A 12,572-nucleotide genomic window follows, 5' to 3' on the forward strand; every position below is an offset into this window, starting at 1 on the left:
ACCGGTTGGTTCCCGCTCCTACTGGAATAGAATCCCTCTTTTGCGTCTGTCACCAACGCCCAGCAGGTTAAAGTTTGAAGCACGTCACGGTCATTCATGATCGGAATCCTACTCGGAACACCACAGACAAGGTTGGACTTTCCGGACTCCCAGGATCCTACTCGGAACACCACAGACAAGGTTGGACTTTCCGGATCCAGATGAATGCCGCCAACTATTTAACTTATACCACGAAGATTCTGTTGGGGAATCTAAGAGATAAGCATTCAAGCTCTGTTGCATGTAGAACGGACATGGTTGTCAATCACGCACATTCATAAGTGAGAATGATAATGAGGGTAATCTGACTCATCACATTCATCATGTTCTTGGGTACGAATGAATATCTTGGAATAAGAATAAAAGAGAATTGAATAAAAGAAGATAGAATTTCATTAATACTTGAGGTACAGCAGAGCTCCACACCCTTAATCTATGGTGTGCAGAAACTCCACCGTTGAAAATACATAAGCAAAGAGTTCAGGCATGGCCGAATGGCCAGCCCTCTCTAACGTGATCACAGGATTCAATTTACAATCCAGGATGTCTAATACAATAGATAAATGTCCTATATATACCAGACTAGCTACTAGGGTTTACATGAGTAAGTAATTGATGCATAAATCCACTTCCGGGGCCCACTTGGTGTGTGCTTGGGCTGAGCTTGATGAATTCACGTGTAGAGGCATTTCTTGGCGTCAAACTTCAGGTTATGACGTGTTTTGGGCGTTTGACTCCGGATCATGACGTTTTTCTGGCGTTTAACTCCAGACAGCAGCGTGTACTTGGCGTTCAACGCCAAGTTACGTCGTCATTCTTCGAATAAAGTATGGACTATTATATATTGCTGGAAAGCTCTGGATGTCTACTTTCCAACGCCGTTGAGAGCGCGCCAATTGGAGTTCTGTAGCTCCAGAAAATCCATTTCGAGTGCAGGGAGGTCAGAATCCAACAGCATCAGCAGTCCTTTTGTCAGCCTTCTTCAGAGTTTTGCTCAAATCCCTCAATTTCAGTCAGAATTTACCTGAAATCACAGAAAAACACACAAACTCATAGTAAAGTCCAGAAATGTGAATTTAACATAAAAACTAATGAAAACATCCCTAAAAGTAGCTTAAACTTACTAAAAACTATATGAAAACAATGCCAAAAAGCGTATAAATTATCCGCTCATCAGTATCTATCAAAGAAGGGGAAAGTCAGTAATACTCTGAAGTTTGCATTCATGAGATTTTTAACAAGGACAGATGTGCCGAATGCAATCCAAAAACCTGATGGATGAAGAGCGTGGGGATGCAGGTTGAAGATCTACGAAGCCAAATATACAAGAGAGGGGAACATGAATAACCAGATACAAGAAGAAGATAAAAATGTGAACAAATATGGAGTTAGGCAACCAAAAGAGGTGACAACAGAAGGTACAAGGATGTAGTTACTCAAGGAATATGAGCAGTATTGAATTATAATCTAAGAAGTTACAGATGTTAGGAAACTCAAAATTGGAATTATTGAGTGACAATAATTTAAAAGAGAAGATGGAGAGAAGCTTTGTAGTTGAAGCAATAAACCAGTGTACTCGGAGATCAAAGTGGCAGTTATGAGTGATTGGTGCGACATCATTGAGGTCAAAATGTTAGGGTTCTTTAAAGCATTGATGACATTTATTATAAACAAAAATATGGAGGTTGCAGCATCATCCCCGTTCTTATTAAACCATTTCATAGAAGTAAGGAAATGGTCAACGAATGAGTCGAAAAATTCACGAAGAAAGTGGATTGAGGTTATAGTGTTGCCCATACAAGCTTGAACCATTGAGAATATGAAGCGGATTGGTGAGGTATGGGGGTGTGATTGTTAAAGTTGCGGCGGAAGAACACTAGTGTTATATTTTCTTTAAAGTTCTTGTTGATGCTGGATTCACAATAACTGTGCAAGCATGTATGTGTGTAGTGGTAGATGGGGAGGAGTTCCAGATATTTGTGAAGGAATTGAGATCATCAAACACATACTCAGAGGGAATAGAGGAACAATGGAGACATAATCAGAAGGGTTGAAGAAAAGTGTGAAGGGTTGCTTGATATGATTAAAAGTAAGGATGCTAAACCTAAAAATGTCATGAATCCAGACATTACAGCTGTGGTCAGGAATAGAATCGGTGTGGAAGATGAAGGGGTGTGGGAGTTATTAGGATTGGAAGCAAAAAAGTAAAAAACAAGAATGACAATCTCGAAGGTGCATGGTAAGAGAGAAGGTCCAAAGGCAATTGGGCCAAAAATGATAATTGTAAGAATGAGTGAATGAGGGTCTGTGACTTAAAGACCCAAATTTGTTCTTATGAAAGAGAAATAATAGAAGTAGCTGAGGAAACTCATTTGGGACAAGGGTGTGATTTAAATGAAAGTATTGTGAGATACACACTTCATAGAGGCAAGAAAGAGAATGGAAGGAGGAATTGTTGCAAACCTTATGAGGAATATTTCTTTGGACCTTTAAAACCACCAGGGTTTGAATTAGCAAGATAAGAGAATGAAGGGGCTACTGAAAATGAGAAATTCAAGGGAGATAAGGGCAAGGGGATAAGAGGTGAAGTGAAAAGAAGAAAAACCAAGAATAGAGTAGGAGAAAATGCAAAACAAGAGAGGAAGAAGAAAATTACAAAGAAGAAAAAAAGAAAAGTGATTAAGGAGGAACATATAAGCGACAAAATTGAGGAAATCATGTCCAGTGATGAAGATTGTAACACCTTAATACCCTAAGCCTTACCTTTACGCATAAAGCAAAGGACAACAAAGCATCACGGTAGTTCTAAAGCTCATATAGTAATATATAATCAAGGAATATAATACACTAGAAGTCCGATGAAGGAATAAAATTTCAAAGGCGTAGAAATAGAGATTCAAAAGCACGAAGTATTCACACACGATAACTGATGAGAGGATATTTTATATGCTTTTTGGCATCATTTTCATATAGTTTTTGTTATGTTTTGTTTAAGTTTTATCATAGTTTCATAGGTTTTAATGCAAAATTCACATTTTTGGATTCTACTTTGAGTTTGTGTATTTTACAATGATTTCAAGTATTTTCTGGCTGAAATTGAGGAGTTTTGGCAAAGTCCAATTCAAAAGCAAGGAAAGCGTAGCAGATGCTGTCAGATTCTGACCTCTGTGCACTCAAACGAGAATTTTTGGAGCTACAGAGGTCCAAATGACGCGTTCTTAATAGCGTTGGAAAGCTAACTTTTAGAGCTTTCCAGAAATATATAATGGTTTATACTTTTTTTGAAGGATTCTGCCAATTCTGACATTGAACGCCAAGGATCTATCCCCTAGCTGGTGTTCAACGCCAACCACCCCCTAGTGGGCGTTCAATGCCCAACAGAAGCTTAAGGCAGCGTGGTTCACCTCCTATTCCTCAAAGTGGACGCCAAGCTCAGCCCAAGTGCTCAACCAAAGTGGGCCCAAGGATAGATTTCACACCTCTAGTCTATTCTATTATAATTTTGTACTTCTTAGTTATTAGGTTATTATAAATATGAGAAGATCACCCTTGTTTATGATCTTATTCCCCCACTTTTACTTTCAAACATTATTGTACAGTATGAGAAACTGAACTATCTAGGTTAAGGTTAGGAGCTCTGCTGATTCTTATGATTAATAATATCATTGTTCTATTTCAATCTATGCTTGATTCTATTCTAAGATGTATCTTCGTTCTTCTTCCTAATGAATTGGGAGTGTAACCTGACCATCATCTCTATTCTACATGGGTTATTGTGAGTCCTTGATGGGATAGTATTAAACCCCAAGCTTGATTATACATGTCTTAGACGACTAATCTACGACTTCGTTGGGGACTTGGAGACATCAGTTTAGCCAAGGTACGGGGCGATTAGGGCCTTTGTGGTATTGGCTAGAATCAGGATGCAGCATTCTCTGATCTGGAAGATCTGACATTGTCTGTGGCACTTTGAGTATGATCACTAAGGGAATGGACTGCAGGAGCTTCATCCCCGTTTAGATTGGATGACCACTGACCTGACGTTTGATTTGAAGCAGAGGAGATTAATGACCACTGATATGGCGTTAATCACTTACAGCCTGCCGTGGAATGAATCATCAAAAGTTGAAGTAGACAGTGAGAAAAGTTAATCTAAAAGGAGGAAGCATATCTGAAGCCTCAACGTTCTTTTATCATTGATTTCACACCTATCTAGTAATACTTTATTTATTCTGTCCTTATGCATTTTTCCACAACAACTATATTTTCTATCCACCTGACTAAGATCTACAAGATAGCCATTGCTTATTCAAACCAATAATCTCCGTGGGATCGACCCTCACTCACCTGAGGTATTACTTGGACAACCCGGTGCACTTGCTGGTCTATCTGTGCGAAACTTGCGGTGTCAATTTTGTGCACCAAGTTTTTGGCGTCGTTGCTGGGGATTGTTCGAGTTTGACAAACTAGCGGACTATCTTGTTTCTTAGATTAGGTACTTTTTAAGGTTTAGTTTCTCTTTTTTTGTGTCTTTTGTTTTCTTTTCGAAAAAAAATATTTATTTTTTCAAAACCTTTTCTTTTCTTTATTAATCTTGGTATTTTGTTTGAGTCTAGTGTCAGTTCTTAAGTTTGGTGTCCCGTCTGTTTTCATCATTTTCTTTAAAATTTTCGAAAATTGTTCTTGAGTGTTCTTCTTGCTATTCAAGTTGTTCTTTTTTTTTCTTTGCTTGATCTTAAAATTTTTTACATTTGGTGTCTTTTGGTGTTTTTCTTTTTAATTTTCGAAAACTAGAGTCTTTGATCTAAAATTTTTTAAGTTGGGTGTCTCTTAGTTGTTTTTCTCTTTCTTCATTAATTCAAAAACATAAAAAAGTAAAAAATATTTCTTTATCTTTCTTTAATTTTTGAAAATCTTGTTTCTTTTCTTATATTGATTTAAAAATTTTTAAGTTTAGTGTTTTCTTATTAGTAAAGTTAAATTTTAAATTTCAAATCTTATCTTTTTCAAATATTTTTCAATTCTTGTCATATCTTTTTAATTTAAAACTTTTCTATCTTTTCTTCTTTCAAATTTTAATTTCAGATCTTTTTAAATCTTTACTATCTTTTCAAATCTTTTCATATCTTACTTTTTATCTTATCTTTCTTTTAATTTTTAAAATCTCAAATCTTTTTAAATCTTTTCAAATTTAATTTTCAAATCTTTTTTATTTAAATCCTATCTTTTAAAAAAGAAGTTAAGAGAGATCACCTTCTTTCTAAATCTTCATCTTATCTTTCTCTTTCAATTTTAAAACTTACCTAATTTACATTCTTTTAAAATCAAAATCTTTTCAATTTCAAATCTTTCCTTCTTTTTTTTTTTTGAAAACACCTTTCAATTTTCAATTCCTTTTAGTTAATTTGCTTTTACTTTCCTTCTTGTTTTTCAAATTCAATAAACAAATAAAATAAAAAATATTTTAATTCTAGTTTCTTTTTTTATCTCTTAAAATTCAAATTCTTCTACCCCTCTATTCGAATTCTTCTTCTCATTCTTCTACCTTCATTCTTCTTTCTTCTTTACATCTCAATGGGAGTTCTCTATACTTTGACATAGAAACTCCCATTCTCTTTCTTTCTCGTTATTCTTTTTCTTGTTTATGAGCAGGAACAGAGATAAAGACGCTCTCTTTGATCCTGATCCTGAACCTGAGAGGATTCTAAGGAGGCGTTTACAACAAGTTAAAGCGCAACAATCCGGAGGAAACCTCACAGAACTTTTAGAACAAGAGCTGAAAGTACAAACATAGCAGCCAATCAGAATGATGGAAGAGATGCAAGGAAGGTTCTTGGTGACTTCGCTGTACCCACTTCTGACTTCTATGGAAGAAGCATCTCCATACCAGCCATTAGAGTAAATAACTTTGAGCTTAAGCCTCAGTTAGTCTCTTTAATACAATAGAATTGCAAATTTTTTGGACTTCCACAAGAAGATCTACATCAATTCTTATCTGAATTCTTGCAAATCTATGATACTGTTAAGACCAATAGAGTGGATCCTGAGGCCTACAGGCTTATACTTTTCCCTTTTGCTAGAGACAGAGCTAGGATATAGTTGCATTCTCAACCCAAAGAAAGCCTAGACTCTTAGAAAAAGTTGGTCAACGCATTCTTTGCCAAATATTTTCCACCTCAGAAGATGAGCAAGCTCAGGATAGAAGTTCAAACCTTCAGACAAAAAGAGGGTGAATCCCTCTATGAAGCTTGGGAAAAAATATAATCAATTGATCAGGAGATGTCCTCCTGACATGCTCTCAGAATGGACTATCCTAGGTATCTTCTATGATGGTCTATCTAAGATGTCCAAGATGTCCTTGGACCATTCTGCTAGTGGATCACTCCACTTGAAGAAAAGGCCTGAAGAGGCATAGGAACTCATTGAAATGGTTGCAAACAACCAATTCATGTACACTTCTGAGAGAAATCCTGTGAATAATGGGGTAGCTCAGAAGAAAGGAGTCTTGGAGGTTGACACTCTGAATAACATATTGGCTCAGAACAAGATCTTGACCCAACAGGTCAATATGATCTCTCAGCATTTGACCGGAGTGCAGGCTATAGTTGGCAGCACTCAACACAACTCTTATGAAGGAGATGCTTATGATCCAGATCAACCCGTGATGGAGGAGATGAATTACATGGGAGAACCCTATAGAAACACCTACAAACCCTCATGGAGGAATCACCCCAATTTCTCATGGAAGGATCAACAGAAGCCTCAACAAGGCTTCAACAATAATCAAGGTGAAAGAAACTAGAATAGGTTTAATAGTAATAAACCATTCCCATATTCTCAGCAACATATGGAGACTTCTAAGCAGAGCCTCTTTGGCTTAGCAGCTATAGTTTCTGAACTCTCTAAGACCACTCACAGTTTCATAACAGAAACTAGGTCCTCCATCAGAAATCTGGATGTACAAGTTGGTCAGCTGAGTAAAAGAATCCCTGAGACCCCTCCTAACATTCTCTCAAGTAACACTGAAGTAAACCCAAGGAAAGAGTGCAAGGCCATCACTGTAGATATTGAAGCCAAATCTGAAGGGGATGCTCTAGCGTTGAACGCCAGTAAGGGAGTCCCTACTGGGCGTTGAACACCCAAAGAGGAGCCATCCTTGGCATTGAATGCCAGTAAGGGAGTTCTTACTAGGCGTTCAACGCCCAAAGAAGAACCATCCCTGGCATTGAACGCCAGTAAGGGAGTCCTTACTAGGCGTTCAATGCCCAAAGAAGAACCATCACTGGCGTTGAACGCAAGTAAAGGGAAGAGAGCAAAGCCATCTCTGTAGATGTTGAAGCCAAATCTGAAGGGGATGCTCTAGCGTTGAACGCTAGTAAGGGAGTCCCTACTGAGTGTTGAACGCCCAAAGAGGAGCCATCCTTGGCATTGAACGCTAGTAAGGGAGTCCTTACTAGGTGTTGAACGCCCAAAGAAGAACCATCACTGGCGTTGAACGCCAGTAAGGACAACGCCAGTAAGGGAGTCCTTACTGGGCGTTCAATGCCCAAAGTGGCACAAAAGCTGGCATTGAACGCCAGTAATGAGGCAGTTGGGCGTTCAACGCCCACTAAAAACTTCCCTATTGAAGAACTGAAGGCAACTATGGCTCCTGAGGAGACCATAGAAGTTCCATTGAATGCCTTGTTATAAATCATGGATTTTGAAGATCACTCCTCCTCTGATGAGAACGAGGAAACTAGGGAAGAGCAAGTTGCACGTTACCTAGAAGTCCTTATGAAGCTAAATGCCAAGTTATTTAGAGCAGAGACATTAGAGGAAGAACCTCCAATGCTCACCAAGGAACTCAATGCCTTGGTTCAAAAGAAACTACCTCAAAAGCTGTCGGATCCCGGACGCTTTCTAATTCCTTGAAGCATAGGCACCATTACCTTTGAGAAGGCTTTGTGTGACCTAGGGTCAAGCATAAATCTCATGCCACTCTTTGTAATGGAGAGACTGGGAATCTTTGAGGTGCAAGCGCAAGAATCTCACTGGAGATAACAGACAAGTCAATGAAAAAGGCATATGATTTAGTAGAAGATTTCCTAGTAAAGGTTGAAAACCATTACATCCCTGCAGACTTTATAATCTTGGATACTGGGGAAGACGAGTGTTCCAAGGGTTACCTGAAACGGGGAGGTCGATCTCGGACAATATCTTCTAGACTGATCAAGGCTGCCGTGTCCAATTTGTTGGAATGGGAGGCGTTGTTGGTGCTCGTTCACCGGAGGGGGGTGGTACCTGCAAGAGACTCTTATGCTTAAGTTAGTATGGGCTTTAGGCAGGTTTTTTTGGTGGAATTCGAATCCTCATATACCTGGGTGCTCCAGTGTATTTAAAGTAGTGTTGAGCGACCTCCCTTGAGATAAGCTTGTTATCTTATCTTATCTTTTGTGGGTGAGATCGTATTTTTGGCCAACCGTCCTTTCAGTAGGTAGTGGTTCTCTCATTCTGGGCCTCCTTGGGCTTCTGCGGTGATCTTTCGAGCTCTTTGTGAAGAGCTCGTTGGTCGACCAACCTTTAAAGAGGTCGGCCATTTTTCTTAAGTCCAACCCGGACCTCATAGCTCAGTCCAGGGTATGAACAGTGCCCCTGCTTGAGCTTCGATCTTCCCATGAGGTCGTGCTTCTGAGCTTCGATCTCCTTGAGGAAGTCGTGTTCAAGCATCTGTTCGGTTGCATCCGATCTGCTCCCTTTTGTGTGGGTTTGGTGTCGTTAAACGTCATTTTAAAAAGCGAAGCATTTTTGCTTTTGCTCCTTTATTACTACGTTCGTTTCTCGAGGTCGTTGCTTTGGGAGTACACAAGCGCTTTTAAAGCCTATTTATTCCCCTTTGCTATTTCTTTTTCCCTCTTTGCATTTTGCAATCAAACTCTTTACTTGTTTTGTTTCACTTTTCATATATCTAGAGAAGGAACCTTTTTCCTCTGCCTTTCGATTTGCTCCAAGCATTTTCTCTTTTTTCTCTGAAGCTTCAAAGCGTTGATGAGGATCGTCCGTGATTCTGCTGTATGCTTGCTATCGCTTGTTTTCTTCTCGCTTGCAAGTTAGTGCTTTGTCGCATTTTCTTTGTTTGTTTGATGGTCATGATCCTCCTTAGTATTGGTTTCATGCTTTTGTTTTCTTGGAAAAGCTTCGATCTTTTTGGTTTCCTGTGCCTTTGAAGAGGTGTTGGCGCCTGTGTTTCTTGGTTTTTTCTTTGTGCTTTTCTTTTTTGGGGTTTTGGCTTTTGTATTCCTTTTTCTTGTACCTGTATTGTTGCCTCCAAAGGGTGCCCCTGGGTTCTGATGATTATCTTCTACTATTTTTGTGGACATTGGGGCGTCCTTTTATTTGCTGTTTGCATCTGCCCGAGTTGTTTGGTAGTGGCCCTTTTTCCATTTTCTGCTGTAGGTGTAGTTTCTTATGTCTTCTCGTAAGAATATTATTGAGATGTCTCCAAAAGTCCCTGCTGGTATAGCTGATTGGTTGGATTCTATATTGTTAATGTGTGTTAGTGTCGCTGACCCGGAGTATTGTGAGAAGCTTAGGAGGTTTCATAGGATTTGTGGGAGTAGGGAGGATGAGAAGAACTATGAGTTGGTGTCACCTGACCTCGAGGAGAGGGTTAGTTTCCCTCCCTTAGGTCGGGCAGAGCGTCCTTTCTTTTATGCCTATGACTATTTCTTTACCAACATGGTATTACCTTTCCTTTTACCGCATTTGAGACCTAAATTTTGTGGAATGGTAACTGGCCCCTTTACAGCTTCACCCAAACTCTTGGGCCTTTATGAAAAATTTTCATTTGTTGTGTCAAGATCTGGGAATCCGACCTACCCTTTCCCTTTTCCTTTATTTGTTTGTGATGACCAAGCTGGGGGCGGCCAAGAAGAAGGCTTCTTGGGTCTTCTTTCGGGCTACCTAGGGGAAGAAAGTTTTTGCTATGTTTGATGACTCTTTTCAGGATTTTAAAAACTTTTATTTGAAAGTCCGGGCTGTTGAGGGTGTATGCCCCTTCTTCCTGGATGAAAATGATGAATCATCCTTTCCCCTATGGTGGCAGAAAGATACTGTAGTCTTTAAGTACCCATGGGAGAGTCTGGATAAGGTAGAGAGGGCTTTTGTAGGTGCCTTAGATGAGCATTAGGGGGAGCCTCCTCATTTGGACACAAAGGGGTCTTTAGGAGATCCCGCTCTCTTTCGTTCCGAGCTAGGTAGCATCCGACTTCTTTATAAGGCAATCTTTCTTGTTACTTTATTTATTCATTGCATAACCGATTCTATGGTTCCTTTCTTCTTTTTCAGAGATGGTTGCCAATTCTAATTCGATGAAGGTTCTGTGGAAGACCAAGAAAATAGTGGCTGCTCAAAACATTCAGAGCAAGTCATCGGGGGAGGGTTCTAGCCAGGTTCCTCCGAAGAAGCCAGAGTCTGATCTTTAGGGTCCGAGGAAGGTTATCCCGACCCCTCGTGTTCGAACAGTTTCTACTGATCCACCCTTGGCGACTTCTGCTGCTACCTCCTTTCCTACTCCATCTGGTCCTCCTCCCGAGAAGCCAAGGACTGTCGGGGCTTATAATCTTGATGACAAGGAATTTGATGGTGTGGCTTTTGCCACAAAGCTTACTGCCCCTTATGGCAAGGTCTCGACTGATGATGTGTCAATCCTTCACCACCTTGACTTTATATCCAGCAATAGTATTTGGATGACAAATCTTAGTGTGGCCTTGTCTCGGGTCATCAAGAAGTCTCCGGTCTGTACTACTAAGGCTTTTCTTGAGGAGGTTAAGGCCGATTACGATAGGGTGAAGAGTTTGAAGCTCGAGTTGGAGGCCAAGAATGTTGGATTGGAGCTTGCTGTGGAGAGGGATAAAGCCAGGGTAATTGCTGCGGAGGCGGCTGCTAATCTGGCCAAGGACATGGCCAAGAAGGCTAAGGAGAGCTACACTCGGACCTATGGCGAGCTGTTGGAGACTAAGGAGAGGTTTCAGTCTGCTTATGACGACTATGCCAAGCTCCAGGGCCATGTGGTGAATGGTATGACTACTCTGTATGAGAATCTGAAGGTCCAAGTCCAAGTTATTGCTCCTGACGTTAACCTCAGGCTATTTAGCATGGATAATATTATGGAGGATGGCAAGATTGTGCTTGCCCCTGATGATGATGAGGCCCTTCCTTCTATGTCGACGGATAAAGCTTTTACAGCCCTTCCTACCGAGACGTCCCAACCTGAGGCATAGCTTGATCTAGAGATCTTGAATGGGCTTGACGGTGTGGTCAGTGTTGTCCCGATCTCCATCATCCTTCCTGGCCCTCAGGATGCTGTGACTACGGCAAAGCTGGATCCTTTGTAATTCCTTCTTTATCTTTCTTTTTATGATGTATTTCGTTTGGTCCGACTTGTGGACCTGTTGAATTCTTGATTTTGTAACTATTTACATAACTCTTTCGACGTTTTGTAGTTGCTTCTTAGCAACTTTTGGTTTTCTAGAAAAAAAAAACAGTTTTACTCTTGGGATTGCCATTGGGCAGCCTTTGAGTTTTCAATTTTTTAATTTTTGTTTCTGACTGTTCTGGTGGTGCACTGACTAGCTTTGGCGAGGTGCTTTCGTCTTGAGGTTGTTCTTTCAACCTTTGTATGGCCTTATGTTTTGGCGATGGCATCCCTTTGCGGGCTCTTATGCTCTTGGGATTTAGATTTTCGGAGCTTTCTGGTCCAACATCTTCTGAGGTAGTGTGAACTTCTTACCTTTGCCTTTTGGATCACGCCTTATTTTAGTTGTGCTGACAACCTTATGCTTTGGCGATGTTATCCTCGCGGCTTGCTGTCCGAGCTTTTAGTCGATTTCCAATAAATTTTTAGGTAATGTTTTCACATAGAACCTTTTCCTTTTAGTTTGTTGATGAGCGGATAATTTATACGCTTTTGGCATTATTTTTAGGTAGTTTTTAGTATGATTTAGCTACTTTTTAGTATATTTTTATTAGTTTTTAAGCAAAATTCATATTTCTGGACTTTACTATGAGTTTGTGTATTTTCTGTGATTTCAGGTATTTTCTGGCTGAAATTGAGGGACCTGAGCAAAAATCTGATTCAGAGGTTGAAAAAGGACTGCTGATGTTGTTGGATTCTGACCTCCCTGCATTTGAAATGGACTTTTTGGAGCTACAGAAATCCAAATGGCACGCTCTCAATTGCATTGGAAAGTAGACATCCAGGGCTTTCCAACAATATATAATAGATCACACTTTGCTCGAGTTTTGATGGCGCAAATTGGCATTCAAACGCCAATTCCCTGCCCTATTCTGGCGTTAAACGCCAGAAACAAGTTAGGAGCTAGAGTTAAACGCCCAAAACAGGCTGCGAAATGGCGTTTAACTCTAAGAGAAGTCTCTACACATGAAATCTTCAATGCTCAGCCCAAGCACATACCAAGTGGGCCCCAGAAGTGGATTTATGCATCATTTACTTATTTCTGTAAACCCTAATAACTATTCTAGTATAAATAGGA

The sequence above is a fragment of the Arachis hypogaea genome, chromosome 6, assembly GCF_003086295.3.
Source record: "Arachis hypogaea cultivar Tifrunner chromosome 6, arahy.Tifrunner.gnm2.J5K5, whole genome shotgun sequence".
Classification (NCBI taxonomy): Eukaryota; Viridiplantae; Streptophyta; class Magnoliopsida; order Fabales; family Fabaceae; genus Arachis; species Arachis hypogaea.